Genomic DNA, 12,841 nt, shown 5'->3' with positions numbered 1-12,841 from the left:
CTGGAATGGAGCGGTTGGAAGAAGGAACCTGGACTGTAAGAAAGTACTTGGTATTCAAAAGATGGCACCCACGGGCAGCAAGGAGAAATAGAAAGCCTCCAAAAATAGAGCTCTTGAATATTGGACCAAGAACTTGCCCACACAGAAAGAGAGTCTGAGGTCTCCTATCGTGTTCTTTTACGGCATAGGCCATTTTGAGGCTCCACTATTTTTGCGGCTTTACAGGGTTACATTTTGTATGTTTATTTTGAGGGGTTTGTTTCTTTTTGGAAAATGATTTTGCCATTTGGCTCCTTCCCAGATCAATACTTTCTAATTGTCATTGATGGCAATTGAATGGATGTGACAGTTTTAGCTTCAGTGGATATTCATATCAGATCCAAAATGTACTTTTACCCATACCTGTAGAGTTAAATCAGTTAGTGTGTATAGGAACCATGGGCATATATAATGGGAAGTTTTATATGTATAAATTTTTCAAGTAGTGTGTGTATGTTATGCATTGTTCAAGAATTTGTCCTACAGGGGAATTCTCTTTTTTTCCATTCTTTTATCTTAGCCACTATATTGTTCATTTTAGCCTCAAATGTGTGTTTGTAATAATCTTCTATATTTAGCTATATTATTTTTAACTCTCTTACTATCCTATCCCCCTTCCCCCTTGTATTCTCCCTGACACACCACCTAGGGTTATCAGCGGGGAGAGACACATACTTATATGTATGCATATACATTTCATCTTTAACATTCTAAGATATTTTATTTGATTCAGATGTTTCGATTGGTAGCAGTAACACATCAGGGAAACGGTCCTTGAAAGCACAGCCATCCGTTGATACCAGAATCTAATAGAACTCACATCTTTTAATGGTTCTCCTCATCTCTACTACTCCCTTCCCTGTTTTGTTGTTGATATGGATAATGACTGTTAGTTTCCTCCATTTGTTTGGAGATGGTGTCTTCACTCTGTAGCTCAGTCTGTCATAGAATGGATGAAGTAGCCCAGGCTGGCCTTGATGATACAATCCTCCTTCCCCGGCCTCCTGAGGAATGGGATGATAGGTGTTAAGCCGCACAGCTGTCTGGAAAGTTGAAAATTTCTTCCCATCTTCCCATCACCTTTACAATGCTGCTGCTAGCCTATCTCTCCAACTTCATTCCTATCATCAGCTTCCAGTATAGTCTATGCTCTAGCCATTATAACTAGCCTGTAATCAGTGGAAAAAGCTAGTACTTCAACTTTTTTTTTTTTTTTTTTTTTGCATATGTTGTTCCTTCTACACGAGAGCCCTCTCCTTTTACCACTCAAGCTCAAGCTGATCTTCCAAAATTCAAACTTCAAAATGAGCATCATCTCCTCTGTTAAACCCCCACGCACACAGGATACCTGGTACATAACACACTAAGCTAGAATTGCTTTTTTTGTTGTTGTTCTTCCTACCAGACTAAATCCTTGTGTCTGTCATACCTACCATATTATTATGGTGCTCAAAATGTAGCTAGTTACTTAACCATTGAATAAACAAGAAAGATTGCTTCTATCAAGCAAATAATTACCTATGGGTAGATAAACTATCTTTTCCAGCTAATATCCCTGATATCTGCAGACAACTGTTAGGTCTCTCTTCCTGTGTTCAATATCTACACTAGTTCAGCATCCTGATCATCTTTGCCTTGGTGACTTAAAGATCCTTTGAATAGATCTCCTCTAAACCCATCATGCTGTCTGTCCTTAGCATACTATCTAAATTTTACCCTGTGCGTTTCCTGCCAGCAGGAGTAGACTTCGTTTTCTCGATCATTTCACACTCAAAAAATCCATTTCCTTCCTGGTATCTCATTTTATCAAGGCATCCCATGTTTTTTTGCCTTGAGGGCTTCTTCCAAGCTATACATCCTGCATATGAGGAGACAGCCACCAATCAACCAGCCAGCAGCAGCTGTGGCTTGGTGAACAAAGGCAAGTTCTCACTGTAGAATCTTACCAAGGAAGGGCCTGGCTTCCATCAGCTAGAGAAGATATTTGTAAAAGTCCATGCTTTGTTTCATACTGTAAAATCTTCGGGGGGGGGGGGGGGGAGGACTACCATGATAATGAATAGTCACTTTGTTTTTATTTTTATTTCATTAGTTGTTAAAAGACCAGTCTTGAAGAAATGCTTAATTCCTACTTGCAATTATTAAAGATGGTGTTCAGGGCCTTTAGATAGGGACATAGTCGCCGAAGAGAGTATGACATTCTCATACACTGAAGAAGGACCCGATTTTTCAACTAGAAAGTGATCTTCTAGTACACACACACACACACACACACACATACACACACACACTTTTAAAAAAATTGGCAAGCCAGAGGCGGTCCCTTTATTAAAAGTTTACCAGCAGATTGTCTTTCCACCCCATCTAGTTCATACACTACTGCGATCCTGTAAATGCATCCTACACTTATCTGTAGACTTTACTGCTTCATAATTCAGTAAGAAGACTATTTTTAAGGACATAGACGTCTCCCCCCCATAACCCCCACAGCTTTCTTCTTTTTGCATCGATGAAAGCCACACGTAGGAGCATGTGCCACCACAGGTCAGATAGCTTCCTCGTCTAGATGAAAGGTCTTGTTGTACACAATGTAGCAGGTTTCAGGGATGCTGAACTGTTCCCAACCTGGTCTTGCAATTTGTTATATCACTGGAAGAAATGTAAACTCAATGTTGCATCTCCCATTTTAGAAATGAGTGAGAAGAACTGTAAAGATCTCACCAGTTTTCTCCATGTCTTCTTGAGTATCCAGTACATCAGGATGCAAGCAATAGTAGATATCTTCTATGACCTCCAAAGAGTCCAGTTGCTAAATGGTTCTACATCATACTTCTCCCCTTACTGTATATAATTTAAATAATGATAGCTGTCATCATTGCCTTACAAAGTAAGATTTTATTTATTTTGGGGATATTTTGATATGAATTTTAAAGCTTAACTATTCAGATTAATTAAAGGGAGAAGTATAATTCACAGTAATTTAAAATATCCTTTTCTCACACATTCCCATTATCACTGGTATATTTCTAAGTTAATTAAGTACAGAATTGCTCCACATTTCAGCCCAGAGAGATTCCAGTATATGAGTGGTTATCAATGTGGCTTTTAGCATTTTAGAAATGACCATATAGAGTATAAATTTACTTCTCAAAATGCTCTTGGGTTATCTAAAATGCTATTTTTAGATTTTAGTCTCAGTGCAATAGTCTCATTAGTTGGCTTAGAAATTCACTGCTTAACTTTTGGATCTATATGAAGGATCTCATAGGCTCCATCTATAATAAGCAGCTTATCCAGTATGTTAATTTTAAGGGCTGCTTTAAAAAAAATGCTGGCTCCTTCTGATAAACCCCAGACTTTAAGAGCATGTCCTCTGAAGTTGTTTTGTAAATGCAGTACTAAGGTTCAACGCAGCACTCTGAGCTATTTAATTAGCTCCCAGCTGCAGGGTTGGGAAGCAGTGTAAGGATAGCATGCCTTGTTGAGATAGTTTGGTGTTCATTGTTTGGACTCTGGTTCTGAATTCAGTGGTCATCTTAAGCTTTCTTGAAGAATAGTGCGGTGGTTTGAATAAACACATAGAATACATAGATGATCTTAACTCACATTGTAATGATCTTCTAAATTAGAAGGGAATTTCTTATCTGACCAAAAAATAATCTGAGTTAGCAGATTAATTAATATGTCACACAAATGAACTTCAATCTCAATGTCTTTACTACTTCAAAATTTCTTAAACTTTCAAAACCTCCCTTACAATAATGAACATGGTTTATAAAGTTTAAAAACTTCCTTTGAAGCTGTATACATTTTTAACTACATTTCTTTCATTTTCCATTAATTACTTTACTTTTATAGATGCCTGCCACAGTGGTTCTCAATCAGGGGGTCATGACCCCCTGATTGAGAACCAAAAATATTTACATTATGATTCCTAACAGTAGTGAAATTACAGTTATAAAGTAGCAATGAAAATAATTGTATGGTTGGGGTCTCCACAACATGAGGAACTGGATTAAAGGGTCGCAGCATCAGGAAGGTTGAGAACCACTGTCCTAGTGAATTTTAAGAATTACTCTAAAATGTGACAGATTATGTAGGACAGTAGTTAAAGATCTCGTTATTGGCTGGGTGTATTGGCTCATGCCTTTAATCTCATCACTCAGGAGGCAGAGGCAGGAGGATCTCTGTGAGTTCAAAGCCAGCCTGGTCTACAAAGTGAATTCCAGGACAGCCAGGGCTACACAGAGAAACCCTGTCTCAAAAACACCAACACCAAAAAAAGAAAGAAGAAAAAAAGGAAAAAGAATACCTAGTCATTGAACACCTGCTGTGAAAACTGCATTGCATAACTTCATTCTCAAAAGAGCCCTAGAAAGTTATCCTTTTACACAGAGGAAAACCAGAGAAGAGAGGATGAGGAACTGGTTGAACAAGATTATTTAGTAGTAAACTTCAGAACTGGAGTTCAAGTCCAGGTTGCCTAATACCTAACCTCAGGCTCTTTCTAGATGCCATATTGAATCTTCCTCAAAGCCAAGTATAATATTTCAGTTCATTTAAATTCCCTAGCGTAAATTTATACAGTGTATATTACGGGGTCCACAGTCATTTATTTCTCTGAAATTCTCTGACTATTTTGTGAATGGCAAGTGCTCCTAGAAGTATGCGGGTTCCACATCCTATCAATCTCTTCTTTCAGCACAATAACTACTCTGCACTAATCACAACAGCTTTCTACTCTGGTTCTGCCAGGAGGTGACTATAGAAATCTTCCTCTCACATATCATGTGTCTATAGTATTAGAATTAGAAAAATATGTAAACACATGCAGGTAACTATCTGGACCTATTTTTTGAGACAGGTCTTGAACTCACTGTATAGCCAAGGATAGTCTTGAACTTTTCATTCTCCGGCCTCCATTTCCCATGTGCTGAGATTACAGGCATGTGGTATCATACCTGATTTTGGATGTTTTATTATTAAAATTCTGTTAAATATCTATTTTGGAAAACTTTTTTAAAGTATATATACATATCCTTGATAGGTTTTCTAATGCTGTGATGAAATTCTATGACCAAAAGGAAGTTGGGGAGGAAAAGGTTTATTTGGCTTATACTTTCACATCACAGTCCATCATCAAAGGAAGTCAGGACAGGGACTCAAGCAGGGCAGGAATCTGGAGGCAGGAGCTGATGTAGAAGCCATGGAGGAGTACTGCTTACTGGCTTGCTCCTCATGACTTGTTCAGCCTGCTTTCTTATAGAACCCAAGACCACTAGCCTAGGAATGGCACCACCCACCATAGATAGGCCTGGACCTCTCCTATCAATCATTAATTAAGAAAATGCCCTACAGCCCTGCCTACAGCCTGATCGTATGGAGGCATTTTCATTTGTTTAAATTTTATTTTCTTATTTAAGAAATTAATTTTTATGTATTTTACATACCAACCACAGATCCCCCTCTTATCCCTTCTCTTGCTCCCCCCAAACCTCACCCACCCCTACCCACTCCCCATCCCCTCCTCCGAAAGGGTAAGACCTCCCATGGGGAGTCAGCAGAGCCTGGTACATTCAGTCGAGGCAGGGCCAAGCCCCTCCCCCTGCATCAAGGCTGCGCAAGGCTTCCCATCATAGGGAATGGGATCCAAAAATCCAGCTCATGCACCGGGGATAGATCCCACTTGGAGGCATTTTCCTAATTGAGGTTCCCTCCTCTCAAATGACATTAGCTTGTGTCAAGTTGACATAAAACTATCCAGGACAACTGACCCCCTATCAACTTGACACCAAACACATCACCATTTAAGTCACAACCTTTTCTTTCTCATTCATACCCAAGATTCTGCATTAAAAATATAAATAACTTTGAAAGTCTCACAGTCTTTACTAAAAGCTCAATCTCTTTAAAACAGTCAATCTTTTTTTTTAATCTGAAGTCTTTTAAAATTCAAAGTCCCTCAACTGTGGGGTCCTATAAAATAAAAAATACATAAAATACTTTCTTACTTCAAGAGAAAAGAATCAGGGCACAGTCACAAGCAAATCAAAGCAAAACCAAACTCCAAAAGTGTAAATAACTCAATGTCTAATGTCTGGGATTTACTTACCATCTTCTGGGTTCCTCCAAGGGGCTTGGGTCACTTCTTCAGCTCCACCCTGTGCAACACGTACAGCTTGTCTTCCAGGGTCTGGCTGGCTTCAATCCACAACTGCTGCTGTTCTTGGTGGTCATCCCATGGTACTGGCATCTCCAAAATGCCAGCGTCTTCTGCTGAAACTGGGCTGCACTTTCACCAATAGCCTCTCATAGGCTCTCTTCATGGTGCCAAGCCTCCACTCCTCTATGAACCCTTCAATCCTGTGCCTTCAACTGCCACTGGGGCTGCACTTTCAACAGTGGCCCTCTCTTGGCCTCTCACAGTGCCAAGCCTGAACTGCTCTCCATGACCTTCAAAACCAGTACCACCTGGGTCACTCTTAACACTACCAAGTTCAGCTGCCAGCTTGAAGTACAACGTCAGCTGCCTATGAAACACAGGTCCTACATGCTCTCAGGAAACACTTCCCAGAAGATTTCACCTCCAACAACGCTGGTCTCCTCTTCATCACTATTAATTTCTCAGCTCTAGTCAACTAGCATTGAGTATCCCAGCAAAGTAAAGCTTTCCCTTTCGTGGTTTTGGTATCTTGTTTACCACAGCTGATACTTCAGCCCCAGCTAACCAGAGCCACAGAATATTAATTAAAAATAACAAATGGCTCTGACAGAGTCTTTAAACTTCCCTTTGAAACTTCAGAAGTCAGGCCTCCATCTTCTGCATTGCCCACCACATTCTTAGCTTCCAAGCTCCTACAGAACTGCCCACTAAGTTCTCAAGAGTTAATGAATTTTCTAGGCCAGCATCCCAAGGTCCTTCCACAATCTTCCCCAAAACAATAGTCATGTCTGTCACAGCAATACCACGCTGACCTCTTCAACAGTAGGTTTTTGACTGAATTAGCAGTATTAGGTATGGATTCCCTCATGCGGGGTGAGCCTCAAATCCAAGCAAAGAGTGGTTGGTTACCCCCAAAGCTGTCATGCCAGTACTGCACTGGTGAATAGCTTTTCTCTGGTAGGTTGTTATTATAGTTCACAGGGTTCACAGCTGGGTAAGAGAGCCATTGCCTTCTCTCCCCTAGCGCTTGCTGAGCACCATCTAGCACTATGAAAACCAACCAACACGGAGGAAACTTCCAGTTCAGTCCCAGCTTGATTTCAGTGTATTTTGCAACAAAGATGTGTGGTGACTCCAGCCATACAGTCTTACCCATTGTTTCTGATGACACCCAAGAGGAATTGCAAGGCTTTGTACTGTCTTGGGGGCCTTCCTAACTAGCAACCCTAAAGGAGCTCTCTAAAGCCTGGCACTTGGATTTTTGCATGATAGCCCATGGCTTTTAGGAATAGAAACACACTGTGATTAATGGCGGCAAAGCATTAAAAGGCGTCTAGAATTTGGAACTTGGAAAGCTAAAAAACGTATAGAAGAGTCAAGAATCTTGGCAAGCCAAAAGTCAGCCATTAGAACACCTTCCAGAGACAGGTACGATTAAAGTTTCAGAGAGGCCAGAGCTAGATCACAGGCTAAGCTGCAAAGAAGCAGGAGTGAGTGGAAACATATGTGAGAAGTGGAATCACTGCGTCAGAACCTGGGTAGCCAGAAGCTGGAAAAGGGCACAGTTGCTGGAGTTTCAAGACACCCACTGAGAACCTGGAGGACTCCAGATCCCAAACCAAAAAAAGGGAAGCCAAAGTCCAGAAGGCCTCAAATGGGTCTGGCACCCATAGAGTCCCACCAGTCGGAGCTGAAGAGTTGGGAAAGCAATGAGTCTGTGACATGCTGTACCCAGAGATTTCGCCATTCCTCTACCAAAGTTTTATGAAGTACTCAGCATTTCTGGATCTCGCAGGTAGACCGGAACACACATCTGACTGGGCTCTGCCTGCTTCTGCCAGGTTTTCACGGTGATAAGCATTCAGGATTGTATCCGCAAAATTTTAAGGTAGGTGTGCTCTTCTTGTTCAGCTCAGAGAGACTCCTTGTCAGCACAGCTTTCTGTATGGACTGACAAGGATACCCAAACTGTTTTCATAAGACTGTGATTGGCAGCTGCTACATCATTTCCAGCTTACTCATGTATGCCTATCGGTTATGGCCTCATGTGCAACTGAAGTATTTTGCTGGAAGGATGGTTCCAGCGGTTGATCCAAGGCCTAGGAGCCTTCCAAGCCTGTTCATTAACATCTGAAAGTCCTTTCACCTTCTGAGACTTTTCAACAAGGGAAGTATAAGATCACCAGAACCACAGGTTTTCTCTCCCCATGGCTATCTGTGTGTACTAGAGAAGAGCTTGCTGAGACTTTGTACTTCCATTTTTCTCCCTCTTTCATTTCTCAAAGACACAGTGCTTCCAGTGTGGAGGACAAGAAGAAGGGATGAGGAGAAACACCAAGCCTCCTTTCTTGGCTAGGCTCCATTTGTAATCCCCTCTGGCTGGCTCTGGATGCCTTCTGAGTGGCAGACATCCAAACATTCATAAAGGTGTATGTGGGAGTTTTGGGGGAGGGCACAGCAAGACTATTGTTTCTTATCATGAGCGATAAGCTTTCTACCAACCTCTTGTTCCTCCAGGCCCAACTCCTTGCAATCTTCTGATAAGGACATGCCAAGCTGTCCGGCAGAGAAACTGGCATCCATGCTGAGCCACATCACGGGCTTTTTGTCAACTTTCCTGTCGAGTCTCTCTCACTCTGGCATCCCTCCCCATTTCTCATTATTCCTGACATGTTGACTATGCAGACATCTAACTAGTGTATGCAGAAACCTCCGGTGTTGGGAGGATGAGTGATTCTCTTAGGAAGGCAACAGCGTTTTAACGAAATATGGAAAACTCCTATGGGAGAGTTATTTCCAGAAGAACTCTGAAGAAAGCATCCTTGATCTCTCTACCCATGTGATTGTTAATATAAAGTTAGCCATTAGGTAATTGAAGGTAATTGTTTCTTTTCTTTTTCTTTTCTTTTTTTCATTTCTAGCTACTGCTATGACTTCCTCTGTCTTTTGTGTCATGGGATTTCTTAGTGAAGTGTGTAGGGTAGTTTTCTTTAGTGTCTTTTATCACTGGTTCCCCATTTATTTATTTACAATTCTGGGCAGAAATTAAGCCTCCCTGATGCTTTTCCCTGGCGTAAGTGAATTGGAAGGACCCAGTACCAGCACTCCATTGTGAGATGCAGGATTCTATCTTTACATGACATTGCAGCCCATGCAGAATGCTACCAACACACCGTAGACTCGCTATTTTATAAGCAGCTGGTGCTTACGTTTGCAGTTCTGGAGGCTGGGAGGTCCCAGATCAAGGTAGAAGGGGCTGAGCATCGGGTGAGGGCCAGTTTCCTTGTTCACACACAGTGCCTTCTGTGTCCTGAGATGGTAGAGAACAGAGTCAGTAAGTCTTCCGGCCTCTTTTAAAAGCAAATCAATTCTGCTCTTAAAGGGTCTTTTGAATCCTCACTACTTGATCAGTGTGGAGGACTAGACTTTCAACATGAATTTCAGGGGGACACAACATTCAGACTGCTTGTGCCCACTTTGCTCCCTCGGTCCTTTCCTGCCACAGTTATCAGTAGAATTCTGTGATTCTGTCTACCTGGCTCATTTCCAGGTTTACTAATTCCCTGAACTAACAACTGCTTATGGTTGTTTGTTCCTCTACCAGTGAGTTCTCCATTTCCAGACTCACAAATGTCTTGTGTCTTTACCCTCGGTTTTGTTATCAGTATTGTTCCCTACATCCTCGGTACCATTTATATGCACCGCCCACAAACATTGGAGGAGCAGAGTTACATAAATGCAGGCAATTTAATCCAGCAGATCTGAAGAGGCTTCATGTGAGAACTCTAAAAACTTCTTGCCAAAAATGAGTCTGCATTATGAACCAAACTGAGTCCCTTAACATTTATGTGTTGAAATTCTAACGCTCGGTGTGCCTGCATGAAGAAGAGGCCTTTAGATAAGCAATTAGAGTGAAGTGAGGTTGTAATGGTGGGCGTTTAATCTGAAAGGGCCAGTGTACTCATAAGGGAGAGATTCCCTTTACATTCACTTTTACCAGTGCAAGTCATGTGATGTAAAAGCATGGAGGTATATCTTGCAAGGCCGGCAGAGAAGCCTTATCAGAAACTCCCTATAGGCTCTAGAATGGTGAAAAAAAAAAAAATCAATTTGTATTGTTTTAGCCATTCAGTCTGAGGTATTTTGTTGGAGGTCTGAAAAAGACTAGTACACTCTGATGATTAGGGCTATGTCCATTCTCTCTAGGAAGCTGTGTACCAGACCCTTGACTCTACATGCTGAGGCCAAATAGGAAAACAATCCCAATTCTGAGTTCTGACAACCTGTCATGCAAACTCATATTGCCGGAAAAAAGCACTCTAAACTTACCAGGCCTTGGGAAACCTACGCTTTATTCTTTAACCATATTTAAATTCTTTCCATCTACCCATCTCAATCTTCAGTTTTACTTCATCCTGGCTGATGACCTTAACCAGTATGTAAGGAACAGCAAGATTCCTCCTTGCTGGCCTGCATTACCTTCCCTCTGAACTTCCGTTTCCAGGCTCCCTTCTTGTTATTTTCTAGACTCCACGTTCCTCTTACTGCCCCACAGTTATCAACATTCACCCCATGGCTCCAGTTCGACGGACACGTGGATCAACTCAACAACGGTTTCCAGTGCCTTGCTTTGGGTGACTGGTTGATTGCTCTCTCGCATCGTTTCTATGTGGAAGAAGCAACACTGACCCTCCAGAAAGTTCCCGCCCAGGATAAGAATAAAATCAGGTTATGTGCATAAACTTAGAATTCATCATCAGAGAAATGGTTACTTCTTTTCTTTGTCCATTCATTTGCGCTAAATGAATTGGCATTCACTTGGTGCCAAATTCTGCTAGGCCTGCCACGTAGTAAGTGCTTAATAAATGTTTCTTTGTGTAAATGACTAGATGAACTATTATTATCTTGATACTAATGTTGCGTAAATAGAATCTTTCTTGTTTTCCTACCTTAGTGACCTCAGAGGACATTTGTCAGGTTCAGTAAGTACCTAGGAAGTAAACCAGCATTACCCTTGCCATCAAGGGACTGAAGTCATGGAAGTGGGCATACTCGATATCAAGATAGGCAAATGCTGAAGATCAAGAGCCTACTATTAGAAATAGGCAGGGTGGATAAAAAGAACAATTAAAAACCACAGAAGGGCTGGAAATACCTCAGTGAATAAAAAGCATGCAAGCATAAGAATCTGAGTCCATCTCCAGCATGTACATGAAAAATACCTGGACATGGTGGCATATGTTTGCAATCCCAGCACCAGGAAGGAAGTGATAGGTAGATCCATGTGGCTCAGTGGCCAGTCAGTCTAGCCTAAAGGGCAAACTCTAGGCCACTGAGAGACCCTGTCTCAAAAAACAAAGTGGAGAGCCCCTGGAGGTCAGGCAACACTCTCCTCTAGCTTCTACGTTCATGTCTATGTGAAGTCTCACACAATGCTCCAACACACACACACACACACACACACACACACACACACACACACACACACACACACACTTTAAAAGGATGCTATGGCAGAGGAAGAAAAGAGTGTTCCACACAGGAACCATGTAAAGGACTGTCTACTTTGGAGAGATTCAACTAGAAGTTCTGGCCCAGAAATCTGCATTGCTTACCAAGGTAATTCTTCACTGTGGTTCTTGAAGGATGTTCAAACAAAACAAGAACAAGAACAAACAAAATCAATTTTAAAAATTACATAAAAATAAGTTAGCAGACTAAAAAGACTAGAATTTGACACCAATATAGGAAAAATCTGCCGATTGTTCTAGGATGGACGGTATCAGAAACGGTAGGGCAGAAAGCTATGAACCTGCATTCTGGATGGTCATGTTCAGCTGCTGATTCCATACCACCATCTGTTCAGAACTTCTCAAGTGGGACCAGCATCTGCTGTGGTTGGGATATGCAATGGTTTCGAAGGCTCACGTGCTGAATGAAGGCTTGGTTGCACAAAACAGTGCTCAAGGGTGTCTGGATCATGAGTGCTCTAGTCACCAGTGGAAGAATCCATTGGTGTATCTGTAGGTAACTGGATTATAAAGATGTAGGGTCTACTTGGAGTAGATCCCTGGGGAGCGGAATATCCCTGGAGGCTCTATCTTAGTTCCTGGCCTCCCTCCCCATTCTCCACCCTTCCTTCCACCCCACTCTACCTCTCTCCCAGTCACCAAGAAGCAAGCTGCTTGGCTCCAGCCCAGACTTCCCAGTAGGAGGCTCCGCCTCAAGGTGGTTCTCAACCTGTGGGTCACGACCCCATCAGGGTTGCACCTCACATACCCTGCATATCAGATATTTACGTTACGATTTATATCAGTAGCAAAATTACAGTTGTGAAGTAACAAGGAAATAATTTTATGGTTGGGGGGGGTCACCACAACATGAGGACCTGTGTTAAAGGGGTCACAGCGTTAGAAAGGTTGACAACCAATGGTAAAGCAGTGAAGATAACTGACTATGGGCTGAAAGCATGGGGGGCGGGGTAAAATAGCTCGTTAACATAACCTGTATTCATAAAAGCCACTATTTGTCCACTTTTTGGTTAACTCCCTCCAAAACCATGTCTCATTTAATAAATGTAAGTTGTTTTGTTTTGTTTTTGTTTTCCGGAAAAGACTTAGACTCTCTCAGTGAAATGAG

The 12,841-nt window shown here is 41.8% G+C and overlaps 1 long non-coding RNA gene across 1 annotated transcript; it reads right to left on the bottom strand.

The window, feature by feature from the left end:
- Nucleotides 1-259: 259 nt before the first annotated feature.
- LOC119086198 lies at nucleotides 260-12,500 on the bottom strand. The gene is made up of 3 exons (XR_005089436.1): nucleotides 11,818-12,500; nucleotides 6,152-9,512; nucleotides 260-1,043 (listed from the first exon to the last, which is right to left on the bottom strand). It is a non-coding gene; the product is annotated as an uncharacterized LOC119086198 (long non-coding RNA).
- Between the last annotated feature and the right edge of the window lie 341 nt (nucleotides 12,501-12,841).

This window comes from Peromyscus leucopus, chromosome 18 (genome assembly GCF_004664715.2).
Source record: "Peromyscus leucopus breed LL Stock chromosome 18, UCI_PerLeu_2.1, whole genome shotgun sequence".
Taxonomy (NCBI): domain Eukaryota; kingdom Metazoa; phylum Chordata; class Mammalia; order Rodentia; family Cricetidae; genus Peromyscus; species Peromyscus leucopus.
This window is presented reverse-complemented; position numbering and strand designations above follow the sequence as displayed.